We start from the raw sequence: 11328 nt of genomic DNA on the forward strand, positions 1-11328 counted from the left end.
TTTGATATTTTTCTCTCCTCTCTCCCACCGCCTTTTTTTGTTGTTGTTGCTCTTTTTGTAACTCCTAGTGGTGGATAGTGTGCTAATCCACTAATTTTCTTTCTTTTCTTAGTTTCTATTTCCTTGTTCTCTGCCTCTTCTCTGGGAACTTTCCTCACCTTTGTCGACTTTCTATGAAATTAAAAAAAAATGTCCACAACCATATTTTTCATTTTTAAGAGCTCTGCTTTTTTTTTTTTTTTATAGCAACCTGCTCTTTGGGGATGAAAGCTTTCATTTCTTTTCTATTTGGTAATTTTTTTTTCATGGTAAAGGCTGCTTTATTGGTGGCAGTTAGTACAAGTAAATAAGTACAAATCCTCAAAGAACTCAGTCATTTATCAGATTATTGGTCCACAGAGAGCTAAATGGTATTGAACTGACTGATTCATGGGAGAATAAACTGAAGTCAACCCTGCTTCTTAGGAAATGAAACCACAGCCAGCTGGTATATAAACCACTGCTGGCATCTGCTGTTCTACCAACTGTAAGAATCAAGGTGGATGTATACCAAGGGCATCAGCTTTCCCACCTTTTACATGCACTGGAATTCCATTATACTCCTGAAACAACTTTTGTTTCTCTGAAGCTTTATTTTCAAACTGCCTGTGTGGATCAATACTTATGGTCCTCTGGGCAATCTGACCAAGAGTCAGCAGCTTTTGCAATCTTGGCTCAATTTTTACCCACCAACCATGACAATTTCTATATGAGAATGTTAATAATATTAAAAAATTTTTAATTTATTCCTACATGAATTCTGTTCCATTTCAGATAGGATAGCCCAGATAGCTTCAAAATGGCAGCTGGTCCATCCCCAAGAAGATCAAGTCATGATTATAGGGTTGGGACTCTTAGCTTTACCCTCTGAAACCCCAATACTTTGGCCACCTGATGTGAAGAACTGACTCACTGGGAAAGACTCTGACGCTGGAAAAGACTGAGGGCAGGGGGAGAGGGGGGCAACAGAGAATGAGATGGTTGGATGGCATCACCAACTCAATGGACATGAGTTTGAGCAACTTCGGGAGATGGTGATGGGCAGGGTAGCCTGGTGTGCTGCAGTTCATGGGGTTGCAAAGAGTTAGACATGACTTACTGACTGAACAGCAACAACAACAACTGACCTCTGAATAAGGGAGAAGAGCTGAGAATCAAGTTCAATCACCAGTTTTCAATGATTTAATTAATCACATCTATGTAATGAAAATTCCATGAAAATCCTAAACCACAGGATTCAGAGAGCTTCTGGGTAGGTAAGCACATTAAGGTGCCAAGGGAGGGTAGTGTGCCCACAGAAGGCATGGGAGTCTTGTGAACTTCTCCCCATGCCTTACGCTGGGCATCTGTGCCATCTGGCTTTGTTGACTTGTACCCTCTGTAGTAAACCAGTGATAGTAAGTAAAGTGATTTCTTGAGTTTTGTGAGTCATTCCAGCAAGTTGTCAAACCCAAGGAGGGGTTTATGAAAACACTCAATTTGTATAATAGCTGGTCGGTCAGAAATATGGGAGGCCTGAGACTTATGACTGGCCTCTAAAGTGGGGCAGTCTTGTAGAACTGAACTCTTTAACTTGTGGGGATCAGACTTTAACTCCAGGTAGATGGTAAAACTGAATTGAATCATTGGACACCAGTTGGTTTCGGAGAGTTAGAGAAACGGTGTTGGAAAAGATACCATGTATTGGTGTCAGGAAGAAGAAAACCACTCAGTCTGTATTCAGAAGTGAGGCATGATGATGGGGGTGCTAAGACTGTGCATGGGGAAGCTTTACCACAGGGTGAGCAGAACGTGAATCGTGGGTTCATTGAAGAGCTCTCAAGTGTCATCATCCATAGGTCTTTTCTCTGGACCCTTTAAAGGGTAATCTGGATCTCCTGCCAGTGTGTGTGTCTGTGTGTGTGTGTGTGCCTGCACCGGTAAAAGGAGTTCTGGAAGCCAGGTGGGGGGAGGGGGTTGGGGCACCTACAGTATGACACATAGACTTTTATTTTGCTCTTACTTCACCTCTGCATTTCCCAGGGCATGCTTGCCAAGTCCAAGTCCTCTGAAGACAATCTTCAACTCTCTGCCCTGAAGCAAAGAATGGGTAGTTTCATAGATGCACACGGTGGGAGAGGAGACCTTATGGGCTCAAACACGCTATAGGCAGACTTCCAACAGATGCCCCTTTCCACATTGGGCTTTACTCACGCCTCCCTTTTGGAATTTTCATTGCTTTATAAACCCCAAGCCACTCAGAGTTCCTTCAGGGTGAAGCAGCTCTGTTCCCACTTGTCTGTAAGCAATTGGCTTTCTCCTTTCTTCCTTCTGCCAAGGTACTTACTGTTCCTCCATCCATTTCTCACCTTCCAAAAATTTGTTGAAAGCATTTGTAACAAATCGTCTCTCCTTCTCTTTGACCTTGTTGATTAATTTATTTTTAAAAATTCCTTGGCTATCATTTCAATAAGATTTGGGTAGAAAGAAAAGATAGCTATGGCCAGTTCCACTATTTTTAATCAAAAGTTTCCTTTAGAAGTCTTAATCTTTGTTGGAATCAAAATTACACATTAAAAAGTGAATCCTTGCTATTTACTAAGTGAAATAAAAATCTAGAGAGATACTAAGTTTCAGTAAATTTCTCATGACCTGTGTGTGTTTATTTAAAGACAATCCTAATAATTTTGGCTATTTAGTTTCCTAGCTTTTAGTAGACTAGAAACAGAATTTTAGTAGAAAGTTAGATTCAAATGTAGTCATATATACTGAAAGTATCAAGAATAGCTGGCATACCAAAAAGTGACAGAAAGCTTATAATAACAAGTTAAAATAACACATAATAGTACAGCAGTTCCTATAAGTACAAACAGTATTACAAGTTTCAAAAAGCATAGCTGCACTGAAGTGAAACATGATGCTATCTTCTTATTATAAAAGCATCTTCAGCTCCCCATTATCTATAGACATAATATTAAATATTCCCTCATTGTTTCATATATTGCCAAACATATGACCTGAGGTTCCAACAAAATGGGCTTCTCTGGTGACTCAGATGGTAAAGAATCTGCCTGCAATGTGAGAGACCCAGGTTCTATCCCTGTGTTGGGGAGATCCCCTGGAGAAGGAAATGGGAACCCACTCCAGTATTCTTGCCTAAAGAATTCCATGGACAGAGGAGCCTGGTGGGCTACAGTCCATGAGGTCACAAAGAGTCAGACACGACTGAGGGACTAAGACTTTCACACTTTCACTTTTTACTTCCAATAAACTACTCTGCAATGTTTCACACCCATGAATTTCCATTTCTGACTCATGAAGTTCTTACACGGCACACCTTTTCTTGCCATCACAAGTCATCCTTTAGGACCCATTTGGGTTCCTATAACATTCTCTCCTTCTCCTTCTGTGTCCCCATGGTACTTGTTTAGATTTATGTAATGGCACTTGCTGTGTTTTGAGAGGAATTTTGAACTTACACATCTGCCGTATCTCTCCAGTTGAATCATAAAAACCAAATAGCAGGGCCATTGCAATGAACTGACTGTATCCCCACAAATCCTACAGGTTGAAACTCTAATCCCAATGTGATGATATTCAGAAGTGGGGCCTTTGGAAAGTGGCTATGTCATGAGGGTGGAGCCCTCATCCATGAGGTTAGTGCCCTTATAAGAAAGCCAGAGCCAGCTAGTCCTCTTTCTGCCATGTGAAGATACAAGGAGAAGTTAGCTGACTGCAAACCAGAAGATGGCTCTCACCAAAAATCTCACCAAAACTTGCTGGTACCCTCATACTTCAAGACTTCAGAACTGTGAGAAATTAATTTCTGTCATTTATAAGTCACCCAGCCTGTGGTACATTTGTTACAGCATCCCAGATTGACTAAGACAGCCGTTAAATGTCTTGGCACAGTGCCTTGCCTATAAATGCTCCTGAGTAAATGTTTGCTGAATCCAATCAAAAGTATGATAACTGATGTTTGACATAATAATCCTTAGTCCTCTAGGAAAGGTCAAACAGGAATCTGAACACTCTTTTTAAGAAGGTAAATGTGTGATGCATTCTTAAAAGATTTAAAAATAAAAAGGAAACAAAAATATATTTTTATAATGTATAAAAGGTATATTACCTTTAATTTATCATGAGGTTTATTTCTTGTTGATAGAACAATGAGGTACTGTTTTTCACATGGACTACAATCCACTTATGTCACTAAGCTGTTTAAGTTTGAACATTATAGCTTACATATGGAACATCAGCTCTGTCTTTTTGAAAGGAGACAGGGTAAAGGGGTTGTGACAGGTGGAAAAAAATGTGAATATTTTTGTTTCAGGATGTTTTAGAGAGCAGCTATGTGTTCCTTGACATAACCGACCTGATCCCAGAACGTTTAGGATCAAACACTATCTTGCTATGGACTCATGTTGTATTTTCCAAAGTGCTTTTATCCTGCCTTTGGATTGATCTTTGATTAGGTGTGACTCCTGACACATTTGCTTTAAATTTCTTTCTTTTCCCCTGTCAAATGGTTAATGATCTCAAAATGTCACACTGGATTCTGCAGATTTCCCAGGAGGTCAAGTGTGGGAAGAGCAATAAAACAAGTACAAAATGGAGACTCACTCTATTGCTGATTTCAACAACATACAGGCCAGGCCAGCTTAGTGAGTGTGTGACTCAGGCAGCTGCACGGATCTGTGCTCCCAAGGGTCCCACACTTGGTTGAGTGCTCTGCCATCGCTATCTTGGGCAATCTTAATAATTTTATCTTTTAACCTGTGTAAGTGAAGTCTGGGAGGGCAATGGAACACGCACTTGAGCAGAAGAGGTGTGTTCAACATGTGGGTCTGCTGTTCATTCTCACAGAATATTCGTAATGGCCTGTGAGCACACAATTCTGGTGCACCTGTGCTGCATGGGAGTTCAGCAACACTGGAAGCCTGTATGCATGTGTAGGGCATACAAAGCAAGTCAGAGCACTGATATCCTGGGAAGCCAAGCTTGAAGTTGAAACCAGAAGCTGCTTAGAATGCAGGAAGGAGAAAATGGCTTTGTAAGAAACATGCATAATCAAGAAATCTATGTTAGCCAACTACGTGTGCAGAAAATGACATGAAAGGGAGGGAAAAGATTGGACAATGTATTATGGCTCCTTTTCCTCTCATCCTTCCTAACTCATCAGTGAGTCCTAAGTGGAGACTGTTAGAACATGAGTGTATGAAGAAATGAAATTAAAATGTTTGAGTTAGTTTTTGCAGCATCTCCAATGTTCTGATAAGAATGAAATGTATATACGTGTAGCAGTCATGAAATGCAAAATATGTGATTTGGTGATTTCTTACACAGGTTAAATGCTCTTACATTTACACTTAAAACTGGTGGTGTGCAAAGATAAATAGTGAAATTCACGCTACTGAGTTAAGATCTCGATTTAATTTTTCTTTACTTCAAATATCATTAAACAGTGAATAAAAAGCACTATGACAAGTCAAGAATTATTGTGGAAGAGAAGGAAGAACTTTATATCTTAGTACCTTTATTGGCACTTTTTTTTCCTGCTTTTGGAACAAGGGCCCTGCATTTTCATTTTGTACTGACCCCCCCAAATTATATAGTCAGCCCTGTATGCAAGTGTGGATTTTGACAGACAAAAATCACAGGCTAATTCAATTCTCAAATAAGTAAGTTCTATCTCAAAAGCTGCAAAGAACACTGTCAAAGTTGTCCAGGATGGGATGACATTTCTGTGATCTCTAGGGACACGGTGAATGAATGTGCAGTTATGGCCACAGTCCAAGAGAGGAAGTAACATGGGGAAGTGTCTATGGACCAGCCTATTTGTGGTCAGGAAACATGTACCATTTGCACCTTGATACCAACCAACTCCAGCTGAAGACCAGTGGCCCTTCATTTATTCCACAAATATGTGCTGGTCATAAACCATTGTATGTTGGACAAGAGAGTCATTGTCCTGGTCCTTGTGGCATTTACAGACCAGTATCACAGAATGTAAAAAAGTAAAGTTAAAAAAAAAAAGAAAACTTAAAAGCACAATGAAGCTTCCTATGTACAGGAATTTGTATTCATCATGAGGACTGTCTCTTTGCAAATGAAAAAAAAAAAAAAAAAACCTCACTTCAAACTGGTTTAAGCAAAAATTTAAAAGTGTAAGTTCATATAACCCAAATCACATGAACTATGAGTGGAGCAGAAGTGATTCTTTAACAGAAAATGGAGGCAGTTTTATCAGAACAGGAGGACTGGATAGCCCACTATAGACTCTTTAAATCTTTTGATAATGTAAATCATCACTCCTGTTCCATGGGAGTAGGTGCTTTAAAATGTGAGCATGGTGACTTTCTGTAAAGCATGAAGCTCCTTAATAATCTTGTTATTTTGGGCTATGCCTTGAGTCAGGGGGACATTGACTTGTGGGAATGTTTATCGGAGATGTGGGAAAATGTCTTGGAACACTAAAACTATTCAATCAAAAGCAGGAAGGAAAGTAGAAAAGAAGGATTAAGGAATAAGGAAACAGAAGAGACAACCATAGAGAATTAAAAGATATGTAAAACAACAAAAATGAAAGCACAACATGTCAAAATTGTGGAATGCAGATAAAGCAGATCTTAGATGGAAGTTTAAAGCATTAAATGCTTATACCAGGAAATAAGGATAGTCTCAAGTCAATCCAACTTCAAGTTTGGTGTTGTTGCTAAGTGGTGGCTGACTCTTTCGTGACCCTATGGACTGTAGCCCACCAGGCTCCTCTGTCCATGGGATTCTCCAGGCAAGAATACTGGAATGGGTTGCCATTTCCTCCTCCAGGGAATCTTCCCCATCTAGGGATTGAACCTGAGTCTCCTGCATCTCAGGTATATTTACTAACACCGAACCACCAGGGAAGGCCAACTTCAAGAAACTAGAAATGAGGGCAATAAAAACAAACTCAAAGCAACAGAAGCAAGGAAATCCTATAGATCTGAGCAGAACTCAATGACATTGAATGAGAAAAGCAATAGAGAAAATTCATTAAACCAAAAGCTGGCTCTTTAAGAAGTTCGATAAAATAAATCAACTCTAGCAAGACTGATAAAAGAAAAAAAAGGAAGAAGACAAAAATTACCAGTGTCAGGACTACAAGAGAGGATGTTAATACAGACCCCCACAAACATGAAAAATATGATAAGGGAAATAGTATCAGCAAGTCAATGCATTTAAATTCTACAGTGTAGATGAAATGAAGACATTTCTCAAAATCCATAAACTACCAAACTCACCCAACTTAAAAGGGATAACTGAATAGTCCTATAACTAGTAAATCAATTGAATCTGTAGTTTAAAAGCTTCCACTAAAGAAAATTCCAGGCTTGGATTTTTTTTTTTTTTTTGCTAACATAGTCAACTATTTCTTCCCTGGTGGCTCAGAGGGTAAAGAATCCACCTGCAAGGCAGGAGACCTGGGTTCGATCCCTGGGTTGGGAAGGTCCCATGAAAAAGGGACCTGCTTACCCACTCCAGTATTCTGGCCTGGTGAATTTCAAGGACAGAGGAGCCTGGCAGGCTACAGTTCTCGGGGTCACAAAGAATCAGACAGGACTGAGTGACTTTCACTAATTCTATAAAATCTCCTTCAGAAAAAGAAGGAAGAGGTAACACTTCTTCTTTTTGATAAAGACGGCATGGTGAGTTGTATTTATTTATTTTTGGCGGTGCTATGTCTTTGTTGTTGCTCAGGCTTTCCTATAAGTGCAGTGTGTGGGCTTCTCATTGCTGTGGCTTCTCCTGCTGTGGACCATGGGCTCGAGGGTGCACAGACTGCAGTAGTTGCAGCACATGGGCTCAGTAGTTGCAGCCCCCAGGCTCTAGAGCACAGGCTCAGCAGTTGGGGAGCACAGGATTAGTTGTTCCATGGCATATGGGATCTTCCGGACCCAGGGATGGAACCTGTGTCTCCTGAACTGGCAGGCAGATTCTCTACCGCTGAGCCAAGAAAACCCAAGACAACACTTCTAACTTCCTTTTATGAAACCATTATTGTGTTGATACCAAAATCAAAGGCGTTATAAGAAATGAAAACTTCAGACCAATATCCCTCATAAATACGGATGCAAAAACCTACCAAAATATCTTTTAAAAATCTGCAAAAATATTAAAAAAATCAGATTTAACCATGCATAAAGCCAACTGGGGCTTATCTAGCAAGTGCAAAAACGATTCAGTATTTAAAAATTAATCAACGTCATCCAATGTTTTAACAGTTAAAGGAAGAAAAGCCACATAATCATATCAATTGATTTAGAAAAAACACCTGACAAAATTTAATATTCGTTCATGATAAACATTCTTAACAAGGAATAAAACCAACATCTCCAACTTGAGAATGATAATTTGCAAAAATCCTATAGCTAATATCATATTTAATGGATAAAGACATTTTATCCTATAAGATTGGGAAGGCAAGGATATCTAATCATGTTATTCCTCTTCTACATCATCCTGGAAGTCCCGGGCATTGCAATACCAAGAGTGAGAAATAAGGGCCATTCAGATTGGAAAAGAAAAGATAAAATTGTCCCTATCTGAGATGACATGATAGTCTATGTAGAAAGAATATCTCAAGGTATCACTAAGAAAAAGCTTGTAGGACTAAGATTAGAGTTTAACAAGGTTATGGGATATAAGGTAAGTGCAACCAATCATCTTTCTATAAACTAGCAGTGAACAACTGAACTTTGAGGAAAAGAGTGTTGAATTAATTTGCCACAGTTGCTATAACAAAATACCACAGACTGCATGGCTTAAACAACAGAAATCTATTTTCTTACGATTATGGAGAGGCTGAGATCAACGTTTTGAGGGTGCTGTTTTTTCTGAGGTCTTTCACTCTGGCTTGTAGACGGTTGTCTTCTTGTGTCTTCACATGGTGTTCTCTGTGTGTGTTTGTGTCCCAATCTCCAGTCCTACTGGATTAGGGCCCACCCTAAAGACCTCCTTTTAACTTATTTTCCTTTTTAAAGACTCTGTGACAGAAAGCAAAGAGGAATTAAAAAGCCTCTTGATGATGGTGAAAGAAGAGAGTGAAAAAGTTGACTTAAAACTCAACATTCAAAAAATGAAGATCATGGCATCTGATCCCATCACTTCATGGCAAATAGATGGGGAAACGATGGAAACAATGATAGACTTTATTTTCTTGGGCTCTAAAATCACTGCAGATGGTGACTGTAGCCATGAAATTAAAAGATGCTTGCTCCTTGGAAGAAAAACTATGATCAACCTAGACAGCATATTAAAAAGCAAAGACATTACTTTGCCGACAAAGGTCTGTCTAGTCAAAGTTATGGTTTTTCCAGTAGTCATGTATTGATGTGAGAGTTGGACTATAAAGAAGGCTGAGTGCCAAAGAACTGATGCTTTTAAACTGTGGTGTTGGAGAAGACTCTTGAGAGGCCCTTGGACTGCAAGGAGATCAAACCAGTCCATCCTAAGGGAAATCAACCCTGAATATTCATTGGAAGGACTGATGCTGAAGCTAAAGCTCCAATACTTCAGCCACCTGATGCAAAGAACTGACTCCTTAGAAAAGACCCTGATGATGGGAAAGATTGAAGGCAGGAGGAGAAGGGGATGACAGAGGATGAGATGGTTGGATGGCATCACTGAGTTGATAGACATGAGTTTGAGCATGCTCCAGGAGTTGGTGATGGACAGGGAAGCCTGTTGCAGTGGATGGGGTTCCAAAGAGTTGGACACGACTGAGCGACTGAACTGAACTGAAAGACTGTCTCTAAGTATAGTCAAATTTGGAGATACCGTGAGTTAGGACTTGAACATACGGATGTTGGGGAAACAAAATTAAGCCCATAACAATGACTAACAATAGCTCAGGAAAAGGAAATAGTTTCTAAATCTAAAAAAAAATGTGCAAAATCTATACTGAAGACTTGAAAATATTATGAAAGAGATCAAACATGTCCTAAATCAATGGAGAGACATCATATTCATGGATTGCAAGATTAAATATAGTAAAATGTCACCTGTACCCAAACTGACCTATGGATTTATTGCAATTTTAATAAAAATACTGTCAGAATTTTTTATAGATAAGGACAAGCTGATTCTACAATTTATATAGAAAGCTAAAGGAATTAGAATAGCCAAAGAAAATTCTATAAAAAGAATAAAGTTAGTGAACCCAACCTGATTTAATGACTTGCCTTAAAGCTACAATAATCAAGACAGTATTGGGGAAAGTATAGGCTTACTGAGAAACAAAGCAGAATGGAACATCTGGGAAAAGACCTAAATGAGTAAAATCAACTGATCTTGGACAAAGGTGAAAATATAATTAAAGAGAGTTTTTCCAATAAATGATATTAGAATAAATGACATACTAAGCAAAAAAAGTAAACTTTGACCTAAACCTTACTGTATATAAAAAATCAACTCAAAATGAATCACATAGATCTAAATATAAAATTTAAAACCATATAAAATTTTTTTTAATTAGTTTATTTTCTATTTTTTAACTTTACAATATTGCATTTGTTTTGCCATACATTGACATGAGTCCACCATGGGTATACATGTTTTCCCCTTAAAATTTTTAAAGAAAACAAAAGAGAAAATCTTCCTGATCTGGGATTTGACAAAGATATCTTAGACCTAACACCAAAATGCCAATAGGGAATTCCCTGGTGGTCCAGTGGTTAGGACTCCATGCTTTTACTGCTGAGGACCACACTCCCCAAAACCCGCAAAATCCCAATAGATAAAGTAATTTCAATTAGAATTCATCAAAATCGATAACTTTTGTTTTGCAAAATACACTCAAGAAAATGGCAAGAAAAACTGCATTCTGAGAGAAAATTTGTGAAAATTGCACATCTGACAAATAACTTGTAGCTAGAGTATATTAAGAACTCTCAAAATTCAGCACTAACAAAACGAATAGCCAGATTTAAAATGGGCAAAAGACTTGAAAAGATGTTCAATTAAAAACGATATCTGGGAGGCAAATAAACACATGAAAAGTTGTTCAACATCACTGACTATTAAGGAATTTCAAACTAAGAACATAATGAGGTACTATTTACCTCTTAAAATGGCTAAAATAAAAATCTGACAGTACCAAGGGTTGATGAGGATAGATGGCAAGTGGAATGCTCATATATTCAGTATTTGCGTACTGGTGACTATGCAAAACAGTACAACCAATCTGTAAAGTCATTCATTAGTTTCTTTAAAAAATCAGATATAGACTTACCATATGACCCAGCCAACCTACTCTTAGATATTTACCCTAGA

The 11328-nt window shown here is 38.6% G+C and overlaps 1 pseudogene; it reads right to left on the minus strand.

Annotated features, from left to right (window-relative positions):
• Positions 1-448: 448 nt before the first annotated feature.
• Positions 449-4756, minus strand: LOC145530943 (cytochrome c oxidase subunit 7A2, mitochondrial pseudogene; annotated as a pseudogene).
• Positions 4757-11328: the final 6572 nt, after the last annotated feature.

This window comes from Giraffa tippelskirchi, chromosome 13, assembly GCF_054371585.1.
Source record: "Giraffa tippelskirchi isolate mGirTip1 chromosome 13, T2T-mGirTip1v1.2.pri, whole genome shotgun sequence".
NCBI classification, from domain to species: Eukaryota; Metazoa; Chordata; class Mammalia; order Artiodactyla; family Giraffidae; genus Giraffa; species Giraffa tippelskirchi.